We start from the raw sequence: 15,097 nt of genomic DNA, 5'->3' as shown, positions 1-15,097 counted from the left end.
GTAGAAAGATTTTCTGCACCCATCGAACAGTAGCCCAACAAGTTTGCCTCATTTTAAAAATCTTTCCTCCCCTGACTTGATCTATCTAACAGTTTCTTTACAACTATTAGACTTGATACATACACTTGACTTATTAAGTTTGGAGAAAAGGTAATTATGACACTTTTTATTTCAAATACAGTAAATTCTTAGAACCTCGATTTTTGGTCAAATTATCTCTCTTTCTTTACTTTTAATCATTATTAGATTTATTTACATTTTAATCTTTTTTCTTTTAATTATAGACTTGATGGGAGACAACATTGAAGAGGTTGAAGTTGTAAATTCAGAATATTCGATTCCTGAAGACATTGAGGTATTATCTACCAGCTCTATTGTAGATCAATTGGAGAGTAAACTACTTGTTGGTCAAGTAGTCAAAAGCGTTGAAGATGCGTATTTACTTTATTGCAATTATGCGCATGCTAAAAGGTTCAGCGTCAAAAAAGGTGATCAATGCTACTTTCCTGGCACTACTGATTTACAATCTAAAGAGTTTGAGTGTTCATGTGAAGGTAGTAAAGATGAAAAACACTCTTTTGAAAAAATTCCTATTTACTTGAAGCCGACTAGTAGAACAAAATGTAAAGCGAAGCTCAAAATTAGTAGGCAAATGGGTGGGGAATGGAAGGTTGGTAGGTTTGTCGTTGAGCATAATCATGACATGGTTGCGGTTGATCAAAGACATTTGTTAAGATCATCACGGAATATTTCTCATGCTCAAAAATCCACTTTAGAAGCAATGGTAAATGCTGGGATTTCTGTGGCTAATGCTGTAGCTTATATGGAAAATGATGCACAATGGTCACATAATTTGAGCTTTATTAGAAAAGATGTATACGATCACATTGGTCGTATAAAAAAGCATACGAAAGTTGAGAATGGGGATGCTTCTGCCTTACTTCATCATTTTATAAACAAGGCAAATAAGGAGTCGCATTTTTATTGGAACGTTCAACTAGATGATGACAATAGGGTCATGAATTTTTTTTTTAGGGATTCGAGATGTTTAGTTGATTATGAGTACTTCGGTGATGTTATGTCAGTTGACACGACTTATCAAACCAATCGTTACAATTTGATATGTACTCCTTTCGTTGGAATTAATCATCATAAGCAAAATGTAATGTTTGGTTTGGCATTCATGTCGGATGAAACTGAGAGTTCATTTGAATGGTTGTTCAGAACTTTTCTTGAGTCTATGAATGGAAAACAGCCTGAAACAATTTTCACTGACCAATGTCAAGCCATGATGAATGCAATTGAGACGGTATTTCCGTATTCACACCATCGGTTATGTCAGTGGCATATTAACCAAAATGCTCCGTCACACTTAGGGAGTTTGAATGGTGATACAAGATTTAAAAGATTGTGGAATAAATGCATGAGTCATTGCGAATCTGAAGAAGAATTTGAAGACACGTGGAGGATTATGATAGAGGAATACAATTTGAATGGTCATAAATGGCTAAATAATATGTATGCATTGAGATACAAATGGGCTACTGCATTCAGTAATCACATGTTTAGTTTTGGGCTTTTAGCAACTTCTAGAAGTGAGGTGACAAATGCAGTGTTGAAGAGATTAGGAAACAATGCCATTTCGTTGTATGATTTTGTGCTAAATTATGAAAAAATCATAAAAGGGTGGCGTGATAAAGAGAAGGCTGAGGATACACGGTGTCATCATACAACAACACCAATGATGCTGAAAAATAATCCATTGTTGAAGTTTGCAGCTGATTTTTATACTCACACCGTGTACAAGCTATTTGAATTAGAACCAATCAATTCTTTGAATATGCGGTTCATTCAGATGCCCTCAGATTTCAGTGTTTTCTCTATGGAGTTCAAAGTAAAATCTCATGATGAGAATTCAAGGGTTAGACAGGTGTTATTCAACAAGGAGATACTTGAAGTAAAATGCACCTGTAAAAAATTTGAAAAAATGGGAATACTTTGCAAGCATATTCTGATGATCTTTAGTTTTTTGAATCTGAATTATCTGCCCAAACCATACTTGAAAGAATGCTGGATGAAAAAGTGCAGAAACAGAATTCATCAAAATTTTGTTTTGGATGGAAGTGGAGTTAGAATTGGAAGTGTTTGTGAATCTGAGATGGTCTTTGTGAATCATATAATGATATCGACGCATGCTCTTAGCATGAGATGTAAAGTTCATGATATTGCAAGAAACAAGTTGACAGAAATTCTTAATGATGCGAGGGAACAAATAGATGATTTGTTTGAAAAACTTAAGTTGGAAGACCCAAAAATTTGTGACAACTGGGTTCATGAAGACAATAACCTATTGGATGACATGCTTGTGTGTAATCCTCCTCAAGTGAAGTCGAGAGAAATTACGAATAAAAATATCCAACGCCATTGGAATGATAAAAGTAAGAAAAAGAAAGGAAAAGGGAAAGCTGATCGATCAAGTAAGTTTATTTCTCAAACTAGTATTGTTATTTTTCCAATAAATTTTATTTTTTCCTTTTCATGTGTATAGATGCAAAAAAAAACAAAAACCAAAAGACAAAGCTCTCATCAGTCTCAATGCCCGAATAGCCAAGAATCAATTTATCTCCCACATCAAAATCCTACTGTTGTCCAACCATTTCATCCATTTGAACCTGCATCAATCGGATCTCAATTTGAAAGTGAACCACATCATTTGGTTGTTATAATTTTTCTACTCTTAGTTAATGAATACAGTAGTTCTATGGAATCTTATTTATTTGTGTATTTGGTTGTAGGAAAGCAATACAAACTTGTATCCACGTGGTCAAATGAATATATTCTCATATCAGTTTGAAAATCCTCAAACATTCCAAGTAAGAAAATTTGGTAGATGCATAACTTGTTACAAAATGATATTTTTCATCTTTCTTAATTTTTTCAGGGTAATGATGCTGATAACACTAGATAGCTCAATATAACAGATGAGTTGTCTTAACTTTTTGAGGTAGATCGTTTGCATTTTTTGATAGTTGTTTAAGTTGCGGTAGTTGTTATTGTTTGTCAGTTGTTTATATTGAGTTCTTGTTTCTTGTTTTGGTGCACTGAAATTGAAGCCATCAGTAGATAAAGGAAGAACATGTGTATGCTATTGTTATTGAGATCTCTGGCGGTGACGAGGTAAAAAGCTTATGATAGTAAAGTTCAGTGAAACAAAGTTGAAGGGGAGGAGGATGCTTTTGCTTGATTGAATTATAACTACTAGCACAACATTTTTCAGTATATGTTATGAATTTTACTTTATGTTCTGGCATTTTTTTGCTTTCTTTTATGGAATTTGGAGGGTTCTTAGACTTCAAATGGTTGAATCTCGTATTGTTTCTGGCAAGTTACATAGCTTGTATTCTTGACTATCTTGTATTGCTTCAATTTTTGGAATGAAACGAGTTACCCCTTGGTCCAAAATCCCCTATACTCGCTCATAATATGGTCATTTTGAAGTGTTTTGATGTTTTGATCAATTTAGAAGGATAGAAATGATATTAACACAGATTCAAGGCGCAACAAAAATCTGGAATGGGATTTCGGGGCGCAGCTGCGGGTCCAAGACGCGCAGCTGCGCAAAATTGCAGTGCACTCTTATGAGTGCACTGCATTCTTGCGCGTCTGCGACCCTGTTAACGCAGACGCGCAAAGGGCATGCGCTTCTGCGCTAACCAGCAGCGCAGAAGCGCATATGAGCAGCGCAGGAAGCATCAATTTTAAGGGTTTAAATGATTTTAATGATTTAATTGGGTCTTTTGATTATGGTTAAAATTTTATTAACAAGTTCAAACTTCAAGCATCGACTTTAATGTTCGGATCAAAAACATCTTCTATATATTAAAAGTTTTTTGACTTAAAATTAACCTAAAAGTTCATGCTATTTAAAAGCTAAATTCTTACATATATCTTCTATATATTAAAAGTTTTTTGACTTAAAATTAACCTAAAAGTTCATGCTATTTAAAAGCTAAATTCTTAAACCATAAAACGGAACAATGAAAACGTTTATTTGGCCTTTTAAGTGTGGTTAAATTTTATATACAACAAGTTTAAACTTCAAGCATCGACTTTAACTTTTGGGTCAAAAACATCTTATATATATTAAACATCTTTCGACTTAAAATTGACATAAAGGGACTTAAAATTGACATAAAGGGACAGTCTATTTTAATTCATCCATAGAACAGAACAATGATAACAACGTTTACGATCACGAAATATTTTCAAAATACAATGTAACACCCGGTATTTTTAATTACGTAAATCCGCCTGCATAATTAGGATATTTAATTATTCTAAATTTTAGATTTATGGGTTAAATAATTATGTGAATTATTTGTGCATGATTTAATTTATTTTTAAGCATTTAACCCATAATTAGTGATTTTTATGATTTGTAGTATTTTAATTATTTGATCGCGTAGGCGGGACCGTGGACGGACGAGATGACAACTTTCTAGCCAAATTATTTTATGAGCCTTTTTAGAGCCTTAAAATATTATTTTGAGTTTTATTATCTCAAAATTTTAAGTATTTAATTTTATATAATTTTAGGAGTCCTTTTTTATTCAAAATTAGCCAAAATATTGACTTTTTGGTATTTTTAAAATTCCCTACTCTAATATTTCGGGATTTAATTTTTCCATCAGATTATTTTTATTATTAGGGATTTTTAAATAAGTGTTTTATGGTATAATATAATTCTAATTAAGTTATTATCCTAATTAAATTCTATTTAACCTAAAAACCTAAACCTAATCTACCCCAAACCCCTTAGCCGATCGTTCACCCCCTTAGCCGCCTCCATTCTCCATCTTCATCTTCTTCCTCAAGCCTAGGAGGTTCCATAGCTCAAATCTTTTAAAGCTTCGAAGGTGTGTTCGCCCCGTCGTCCCGGAAACGTCCTACGTGCGTGTTAAATCAATACCTACGGTGAAAGGCATGATTTCCTTCTATACTTTTCGTGCCTATCAGTTATATTAATGTGTGTGTTGTGTATGCATCGAAAATCATTAAGACTTTTTCAGAAAATCGATTTGAATGTTGGTTGTAGGCGCATTGTTCTTTGATTTCATAAGCATGCTCACGTTTTTGGCTAACCATGGCTTGGATGACTGCTGGTTGGGGTCTCTAGGGCGTCTAGGGTGAACCTAGGCTCAATTGGCTCGGTCGAATCAAGCCAAAAGAGCCCAGAAAGCAAGAGGGTGCAGTCGGGCTCATGGAGGTCGCAGGCTAGGGTTTCGGGATTTGAGGCTTCGGGTTCGACGTGCAGTGTGCATGGGGCTCGAACCAAGGTATGGTTCGAACCGGCAGGACCCTGGGAAGGTCCTGCCGGCGGCGCTCCGGCCGATCGTGGCCGGAGTGAGGCGGCAGCAGTCCCTAAAGGACTGCTGCACGCGGCGGCCAAGGAGGGGAAGAGGGGGTGTTCGGGTTTTAGGGTTAGGAGTAGTCCGGGTCGGGTCTGAGGGGTCCGGGTCGGGTCAGTAGGTTAGTGGGTCGGTTTAAGTGGGTCCGGGTCCGGGTTTGGTGGGCCGGGCTCGAGTCTTTTTATTTTTAAAATATTTTATGAATTAATGGGTTTTGAGTCAATTAAATTAAAATAAAATTATTTGGACTCCCAAATAATTTTATTTGGACTTTTAAAATTTTAATTAAGTTAGTCCATTTATTTTATGGGCTTTTGGGCTCATAAAAGTTAATGGGCCAGTCTTTGGGTTTTTGGGCCCATTGGGCCAGTTTAAGTTGTTATTGGGCTTAGTGTATTTTAATGGGCTTTATTAATTTAATTGGGCTTAGAATAATTATTTGGGCTTAAAGTTTAAGATATTGGGCTTAAGTATGTTAATGGACCAGATTTAAGTTAATGGGATTGAGTATTAGAGCCAGCAGTCCAGAACCATCCATGAGAAAATATGCATGTGTCCTGAATATATATTTAATTATTTTTTTATGCATTTAAGTTATTTTAATATTTATATGTTAGTAAGAAAAATTAAATTAAATATATATGAAGGACACACATTTTATTCAAGTACATGCATTCATGAAATAATATTTTATGCATGATTTAATGTTTAAGTTGAGCAATAAAAATATTTTATGTTGGAAGTTGAAGTAGTGTGACAATTTAAGGGGGACTTGTCCCCATATGATTGAAGGGCAGTTTACTGCCAATTTAAGAGGTGATTCGTCACGGCCACGTACGTAGGTTTCCACGCTGATCAGTATTTAATGTATGATTTAAGGTTACACTACGGATACAACCATGCTATGTTAGAAAATGAATTGCTCAATAATGTTATGTATTATGTTATTTATGTTTATTTAAGTAAGTTATGTTATGAAATTTTTAAGCATGCTCATTCATGTATATGTATGTATTAGTATTAAATTGATTTAAATTATTTTAAACCCTTGCTATGTTAGCATGTTGGGCCTCTAGGCTCACTACACTGGTATGGTGCAGGTGAGTACGCTGAGGATGACATTGTACCCACCGGAGGCGAGGACGTATGAGCAGACATGTAGCAGTGGCCCCGTGACCGTGACAGCTTCTGAGTCACCATACATGTTGTTTTATGATACATTTTAAATATTTTCGAGGGTTGAGGTTTTTGAATATTTTATTAAATATTTTTAGTGCATGCACACTTTTTATTCATTTTATTTATGCAGTATATTTTTAATTATAGGGCTGACTCAGATATTTATTTATTTTAAAGAATGCATTTTACTTAAGTATTTAATTGTTTATTTATTTAGTCATGTATTTATTTTAAATATTTTATTCTGTGCATATATGTATGGGCATATATGTACATATTTTATTTAGTAGTATAAAAAAAAAAAAAATTTTCCGCATATTTATTTATTATAGAGTTAGGGTTGTTTCAGTTGGTATCAGAGCCCGGTCCTCGGAGGGGTCATTACTGCTATGCGAGCTCAGAAATCCACGCTACCGGTCTGTAAGTTTTAAATGTTTATAGCATGATTTAATTTCTAGAATTTAAGTTAGCATTAATTTTAAACACTTAGTTATGCATGGCGATTTACGTAAATAAATATGTGGTGGTGCAGAATGCCTCCCAGACCAGTGAATAGACGTGGGGGACCTCCACCTCCACCTCCACCGCCACCTCCGCAGAACCCTATGACAGCATTGGAGCAGGCCAGTGCTACGATGATGGCGGGGATTACTGCTCTGTTGGAGCAGCAGGCTGCACGTCCCAGACTATCCCATGAGGAGGACGTGGCTGAGAGGTTCCAGAAGAAGGGGCCTAAGGAGTTCTTGGGGACCACCGATCCGTTGGTGGCTGAGGGATGGATTCGCTCACTTGAGTCCATCTTTGACTATATGGGGATCACAGACGCCGACAGGGTGAGCTGTGCTACATACATGATGCGAGGCGATGCAGCCTCATGGTGGGAGGGTGCAGTACGAGGAGTCCATCTACCTACTCTGACATGGGCTGAGTTCAGGCGTATCTTCTACGCCAAATATTTCACTGAGGATGTGCGCAGTCGCATGATCCGAGAGTTCATGAGTCTCCGTCAGGGGGACAGATCTGTGGTGGAGTACATAAGCCAGTTTGAGAGGGGCTGTCGTTTTGTGCCCATGATTGCTGATAGTCCGCAGGAGAAGCTGCGACAGTTTGTTGAGGGCCTGAAGGCTGAGATCAGGCATGACGTGCGCATGGCAGACGTGTTTACATATGAGTCGGCAGTCAGCAGGGCTTTGCGTTCTGAGGAGGGTCGGAGAGCGATCCAGAGAGAGCAGCAGGGTAAGAGGCAGTTTGTGCAGACAGGGTATCAGCGACCATCTTCGCAGCCACCTGCGAAGAAGCAGTATACAGGGCCGGCTAAGGGCCCGAATCAGCAGCAGAGGCCACAGCAGCAGAGGCCGCAGCAGCAGCAGGGGCGGGGCCCCTAATGCCATAGCTCATCCATTTGCCCGAAGTGCCAGAAGATGCATTCGGGACCTTGCCTATTGGGAGCAGGAGTTTGCTTCCACTGCAGAGAGCCGGGGCATCAGATTGCTAACTGCCCCAGGAAGAAGAACACCGCTGGTAGGGTGTTCGTGATGCAGGCTGAGGAGGTCGATCCAGACACCTCCTTGATCACCGGTACATCCTATCCCTAGTATTTTAATAAATTCTCCTTTGGTTAAAGATTTATTATTTAATTTGAAATTCTTGTTATTTGGGTCATTTAACTGCATGTTAGAATAGGAAGCATGTTTTACTTGTGATTAGAATTAAGAACTTGTAGTGACTCGTTTGGGAAAAATTAGAAGTGGTATGAATCTGTTGGGAATTTTTCTGCGTGCAGGGAGAATTCTAGTTGGAGGCAACTCCACGTTTGCGTTGCTAGATTCAGGAGCTACGCATTCGTTTATCTCCCTGGAGTTTATCAGACGGGTAGGCATCACACCTGAGAGTAGTGACAGCGGGTATGATGTTACTATGCCGTCAGGGCAGATTATGTCTACCTCGAAGGTTATTCGAGGACTGGAGTTAGAGCTGCAGGGACACTCCATTCGAGCAGATGTAGTAGTCTTGCCTTTGAGTGGTTTTGATCTTATTTTGGGTATGGACTGGTTGACAGTCAATGGAGCTTCGATTGATTTTCGTCGGAGATCAGTGTCAGTGAGACCTACAGGGGGCGACCCGTTCACTTTTTATGCATCTCAGAGCAGTGATATTCCTCAGGTGATATCCTATATTCAGGCGAGGAAGTTGTTGAGATGGGGTTGCCAGGGGTTTCTAGCGAGTATTGTCACGACTTCAGAGCCATCTAGCAGATCATTATCAGAGTTAGAGGTGGTTCGTGACTTTCCGGATGTCTTTCCGGAGGATGTGGCAGGAATTCCACCAGTGAGAGAGGTGGAGTTCAGTATTGACTTAGTGCCAGACACCGTGCCTATCTCTAAGGCACCGTACAGGCTTGCTCCTACCGAGATGAAAGAGTTGAAGGAGCAGATACAGGAGTTGTTAGAGAAAGGCTTCGTTCGACCTAGCTTTTCTCCTTGGGGAGCTCCGGTGTTGTTTGTGAAGAAGAAGGATGGCAGTATGAGACTGTGCATCGATTACCGAGAGCTTAACAGAGTCACAGTGAAGAACAAGTATCCACTGCCGAGGATAGAGGACTTGTTTGACCAGTTGCAGGGAGCTTCAGTGTTCTCCAAGATCGATCTGCGATCTGGTTACCATCAGTTGCGTGTTAGGGATGCAGATGTGTCCAAGACTGCTTTCCGGACACGATATGGGCATTACGAGTTCTTGGTGATGCCATTTGGGTTGACCAATGCTCCAGCGGTTTTCATGGATCTCATGAACCGAGTCTTTCAGCCATATCTGGATCAGTTCATCATAGTCTTTATTGATGATATTTTGATCTATTCTAGGAGCATCGAGGAGCATAGACAGCACCTTCAGACCGCATTGCAGACTTTGAGGGAGCATCGGTTGTATGCCAAGTTCAGCAAGTGCGAGTTTTGGCTTGAGCAGGTGGCATTTCTTGGCCACATTATTTCGAGAGATGGAGTTGCAGTCGATCAGTCTAAGGTAGAGGCAGTGCAGAATTGGGGCATTCCGAAGAATGCTTCAGAGATTCGCAGTTTCTTGGGTTTGGCCGGATACTACAGGAAGTTCATCAAGGGTTTTTCCTCTATTGCAGTACCCTTGACTTCCTTGACCAAGAAGAATGCGAAGTTTATATGGAGTTCAGACTGTCAGAGGAGCTTCGATCAGCTGAAGGAAGCACTCACTACAGCACCAGTGTTAGCGATGACAGTACCACACGAGGAGTTAGTGGTTTACACCGATGCGTCTAAACTTGGTTTAGGCGCAGTGCTTATGCAGTGTGGTAAGGCTATTGCGTATGCGTCGAGACAGTTGAAGATTCATGAGCAGAACTACCCGACGCATGACTTGGAGTTGGCAGCAGTGGTCTTCGCTTTGAAAATCTGGAGGCACTATCTTTACGGCGAGAAGTGCAAGATTTTCACCGATCACAAGAGTCTCAAGTACTTCTTCACACAGAAGGAGTTGAACATGAGACAGCGCAGATGGTTGGAGTTGGTGAAGGACTATGATTGTGACATTAGCTACCATCCGGGTAAAGCTAATGTAGTGGCCGATGCTTTGAGTCGGAAGTCATCAGTGGTAACATGTTTGACTGTGCAGTTACCACTACAGACCGAGATTCAGAGGTTTGGGTTGGAGTGCTATCCGAGCGGTCATGCACCGAGCTTGTCAGTATTGACGGTGCAGCCAGTTTTGAGAGATCGGATTAGAGAGGGACAGTCCACTGATGAGGAGCTACAGCGATGGAGACAGAGAGATGAGGCCAGAGGTAGTCTCTTGTATACAGTGGAGGATGGCATCGTTCAATACCGTGGGAGGATGTGGGTACCGAACGTTGATCAGTTGAGAGCCGAGATTTCTAGCAGAGGCTCATGCATCTCCGTACTCCATTCACCCCGGAAGTACGAAGATGTACCGAGACTTACAGTTATTGTATTGGTGGCCCGGGATGAAGAGTGACATCGGGAGAGTGGTGTCAGAGTGCTTGACTTGTCAGCAAGTCAAAGCAGAGCATCAGCGTCCAGCGGGACTTCTTAGACCTCTCCCTATTCCGGAATGGAAATGGGAGAATATTACGATGGACTTTGTAGTTGGCTTACCGAGGAGTACCAGAGGGTGTACAGCGATTTGGGTGATTGTGGATAGACTCACCAAGTCAGCTCATTTCTTGCCGGTAAGGATTAACTACACTTTGACACAGTATGCAGAGCTTTACATCAGAGAGATTGTTAGACTGCATGGCATACCAGTGTCTATTGTGTCAGACAGAGATCCGAGATTCACCTCAGCATTTTGGAAGAGTCTGCACACAGCTTTGGGGACTAGGCTTTTGTTCAGTACAGCATTTCATCCCCAGACAGATGGCCAGTCCGAGAGAGTGATCCAGGTTCTCGAGGATCTTCTGAGAGCTTGTGTCATTGATTTTCGAGGATCTTGGGAGACTAGACTGCCATTAGTGGAGTTTACCTATAACAACAGCTTTCAGTCGTCTATAGGTATGGCTCCATATGCAGCACTTTATGGGAGGAGATGCAGATCTCCGGTGCATTGGGATGAGGTTGGTGAGAGGATTTTGTTGGGTCCTGAGATTGTGCAGCAGTCAGCTGACATTGTGACTCAGATTCGAGATAGGATGAGGACTGCTCAGAGTCGGCAGAAGAGTTATGCAGATGCCAGACGACGAGATTTGGAGTTTGCTGTAGGTGATCACGTATTTCTGAAGGTGTCACCTATGAAGGGAGTAGTGCGTTTTGGCCGAAGAGGCAAGCTTAATCCGAGGTATATAGGGCCATTCGAGATCTTGGAGCGAGTTGGCACGTTGGCCTATCGTTTAGCTCTACCTCCAGGGCTAGCGGCAGTGCACAACGTTTTCCATGTATCCATGCTTCGGAGATATGTCTCCAACCCGTCGCATGTGTTGGATTTCGAGCCCTTACAGTTGCCACCAGATCTTGTTTACGAGGAGAGACCAGTGCGGATCTTGGCTAGAGAGGAGCGGAGGCTTAGGACGCGGGTCATACCGATGGTCAGAGTCCAGTGGCTGAATCACTCGGAGGAGGAAGCTACTTGGGAGACCGAGGCTGACATGAGGACTCGTTACCCGGAGTTGTTCGGGTAAGTACTTTAATTTCGAGGACGAAATTCAATTTAAGGGGGGGAGAATTGTAACACCCGGTATTTTTAATTACGTAAATCCGCCTGCATAATTAGGATATTTAATTATTCTAAATTTTAGATTTATGGGTTAAATAATTATGTGAATTATTTGTGCATGATTTAATTTATTTTTAAGCATTTAACCCATAATTAGTGATTTTTATGATTTGTAGTATTTTAATTATTTGATCGCGTAGGCGGGACCGTGGACGGACGAGATGACAACTTTCTAGCCAAATTATTTTATGAGCCTTTTTAGAGCCTTAAAATATTATTTTGAGTTTTATTATCTCAAAATTTTAAGTATTTAATTTTATATAATTTTAGGAGTCCTTTTTTATTCAAAATTAGCCAAAATATTGACTTTTTGGTATTTTTAAAAATTCCCTACTCTAATATTTCGGGATTTAATTTTTCCATCAGATTATTTTTATTATTAGGGATTTTTAAATAAGTGTTTTATGGTATAATATAATTCTAATTAAGTTATTATCCTAATTAAATTCTATTTAACCTAAAAACCTAAACCTAATCTACCCCAAACCCCTTAGCCGATCGTTCACCCCCTTAGCCGCCTCCATTCTCCATCTTCATCTTCTTCCTCAAGCCTAGGAGGTTCCATAGCTCAAATCTTTTAAAGCTTCGAAGGTGTGTTCGCCCCGTCGTCCCGGAAACGTCCTACGTGCGTGTTAAATCAATACCTACGGTGAAAGGCATGATTTCCTTCTATACTTTTCGTGCCTATCAGTTATATTAATGTGTGTGTTGTGTATGCATCGAAAATCATTAAGACTTTTTCAGAAAATCGATTTGAATGTTGGTTGTAGGCGCATTGTTCTTTGATTTCATAAGCATGCTCACGTTTTTGGCTAACCATGGCTTGGATGACTGCTGGTTGGGGTCTCTAGGGCGTCTAGGGTGAACCTAGGCTCAATTGGCTCGGTCGAATCAAGCCAAAAGAGCCCAGAAAGCAAGAGGGTGCAGTCGGGCTCATGGAGGTCGCAGGCTAGGGTTTCGGGATTTGAGGCTTCGGGTTCGACGTGCAGTGTGCATGGGGCTCGAACCAAGGTATGGTTCGAACCGGCAGGACCCTGGGAAGGTCCTGCCGGCGGCGCTCCGGCCGATCGTGGCCGGAGTGAGGCGGCAGCAGTCCCTAAAGGACTGCTGCACGCGGCGGCCAAGGAGGGGAAGAGGGGGTGTTCGGGTTTTAGGGTTAGGAGTAGTCCGGGTCGGGTCTGAGGGGTCCGGGTCGGGTCAGTAGGTTAGTGGGTCGGTTTAAGTGGGTCCGGGTCCGGGTTTGGTGGGCCGGGCTCGAGTCTTTTTATTTTTAAAATATTTTATGAATTAATGGGTTTTGAGTCAATTAAATTAAAATAAAATTATTTGGACTCCCAAATAATTTTATTTGGACTTTTAAAATTTTAATTAAGTTAGTCCATTTATTTTATGGGCTTTTGGGCTCATAAAAGTTAATGGGCCAGTCTTTGGGTTTTTGGGCCCATTGGGCCAGTTTAAGTTGTTATTGGGCTTAGTGTATTTTAATGGGCTTTATTAATTTAATTGGGCTTAGAATAATTATTTGGGCTTAAAGTTTAAGATATTGGGCTTAAGTATGTTAATGGACCAGATTTAAGTTAATGGGATTGAGTATTAGAGCCAGCAGTCCAGAACCATCCATGAGAAAATATGCATGTGTCCTGAATATATATTTAATTATTTTTTTATGCATTTAAGTTATTTTAATATTTATATGTTAGTAAGAAAAATTAAATTAAATATATATGAAGGACACACATTTTATTCAAGTACATGCATTCATGAAATAATATTTTATGCATGATTTAATGTTTAAGTTGAGCAATAAAAATATTTTATGTTGGAAGTTGAAGTAGTGTGACAATTTAAGGGGGACTTGTCCCCATATGATTGAAGGGCAGTTTACTGCCAATTTAAGAGGTGATTCGTCACCGGCCACGTACGTAGGTTTCCACGCTGATCAGTATTTAATGTATGATTTAAGGTTACACTACGGATACAACCATGCTATGTTAGAAAATGAATTGCTCAATAATGTTATGTATTATGTTATTTATGTTTATTTAAGTAAGTTATGTTATGAAATTTTTAAGCATGCTCATTCATGTATATGTATGTATTAGTATTAAATTGATTTAAATTATTTTAAACCCTTGCTATGTTAGCATGTTGGGCCTCTAGGCTCACTACACTGGTATGGTGCAGGTGAGTACGCTGAGGATGGCATTGTACCCACCGGAGGCGAGGACGTATGAGCAGACATGTAGCAGTGGCCCCGTGACCGTGACAGCTTCTGAGTCACCATACATGTTGTTTTATGATACATTTTAAATATTTTCGAGGGTTGAGGTTTTTGAATATTTTATTAAATATTTTTAGTGCATGCACACTTTTTATTCATTTTATTTATGCAGTATATTTTTAATTATAGGGCTGACTCAGATATTTATTTATTTTAAAGAATGCATTTTACTTAAGTATTTAATTGTTTATTTATTTAGTCATGTATTTATTTTAAATATTTTATTCTGTGCATATATGTATGGGCATATATGTACATATTTTATTTAGTAGTATAAAAAAAAAAAAAATTTTCCGCATATTTATTTATTATAGAGTTAGGGTTGTTTCATACAATCACACTAATTGATCTAGAATTACATTACATCACAGTTTCTAGCACAAACTAACCACTGCCATTCAATCTCATCTCTTCTAACTTTTGTTTCATGTCGTCCATTTTTTTCATGATTTGCAAAACATCATTTTGCAAATTTGACAGAGCATCTTCCAATTCAACAATTTTTTCTGCTTGACGAGAATTTCGTTGTGAACTAGAAGCACCACATGAACTTTCCTTGCTCTTTGTCGTGAATGAATTAGTTGGACGTTTTTTCACATAGTTCTCAAACGCTTTTATCGCCTCTGCCCTACTAGAAAACTTCTCGTATAAAAGATTTTCGTAATCTTTGACTTCAGCGTGTGTTTCTACCCAAGATCCATAAACACCTGGATTCTTTCTTTCAAAGACAACGTAGGCTTTTCCCTAAACAAAATTCAAGATTCCATATTCAAAAAATCATATTATAATAAAATAAATCAATTAACTGTCTGTGACTCACCATCTAAATAATATCAAAACCTGGTGAGATAGATGAGTGCTCCTGTAAAAAGGAAATTTCAATCTCATAATCACCATACATAACAACTACTACGAAATACAAGAACTCTAGACTTCCTCTAAATGAAATCTCAGCTAAGATCTTTACTATTGTAGA

The sequence above is a fragment of the Henckelia pumila genome, unplaced genomic scaffold, assembly GCF_033568475.1.
Source record: "Henckelia pumila isolate YLH828 unplaced genomic scaffold, ASM3356847v2 CTG_477:::fragment_1, whole genome shotgun sequence".
In the NCBI taxonomy this organism is placed as follows: domain Eukaryota; kingdom Viridiplantae; phylum Streptophyta; class Magnoliopsida; order Lamiales; family Gesneriaceae; genus Henckelia; species Henckelia pumila.
The sequence above is the reverse complement of the archived record's forward strand: the minus strand, read 5'-3'. Positions refer to the sequence as shown.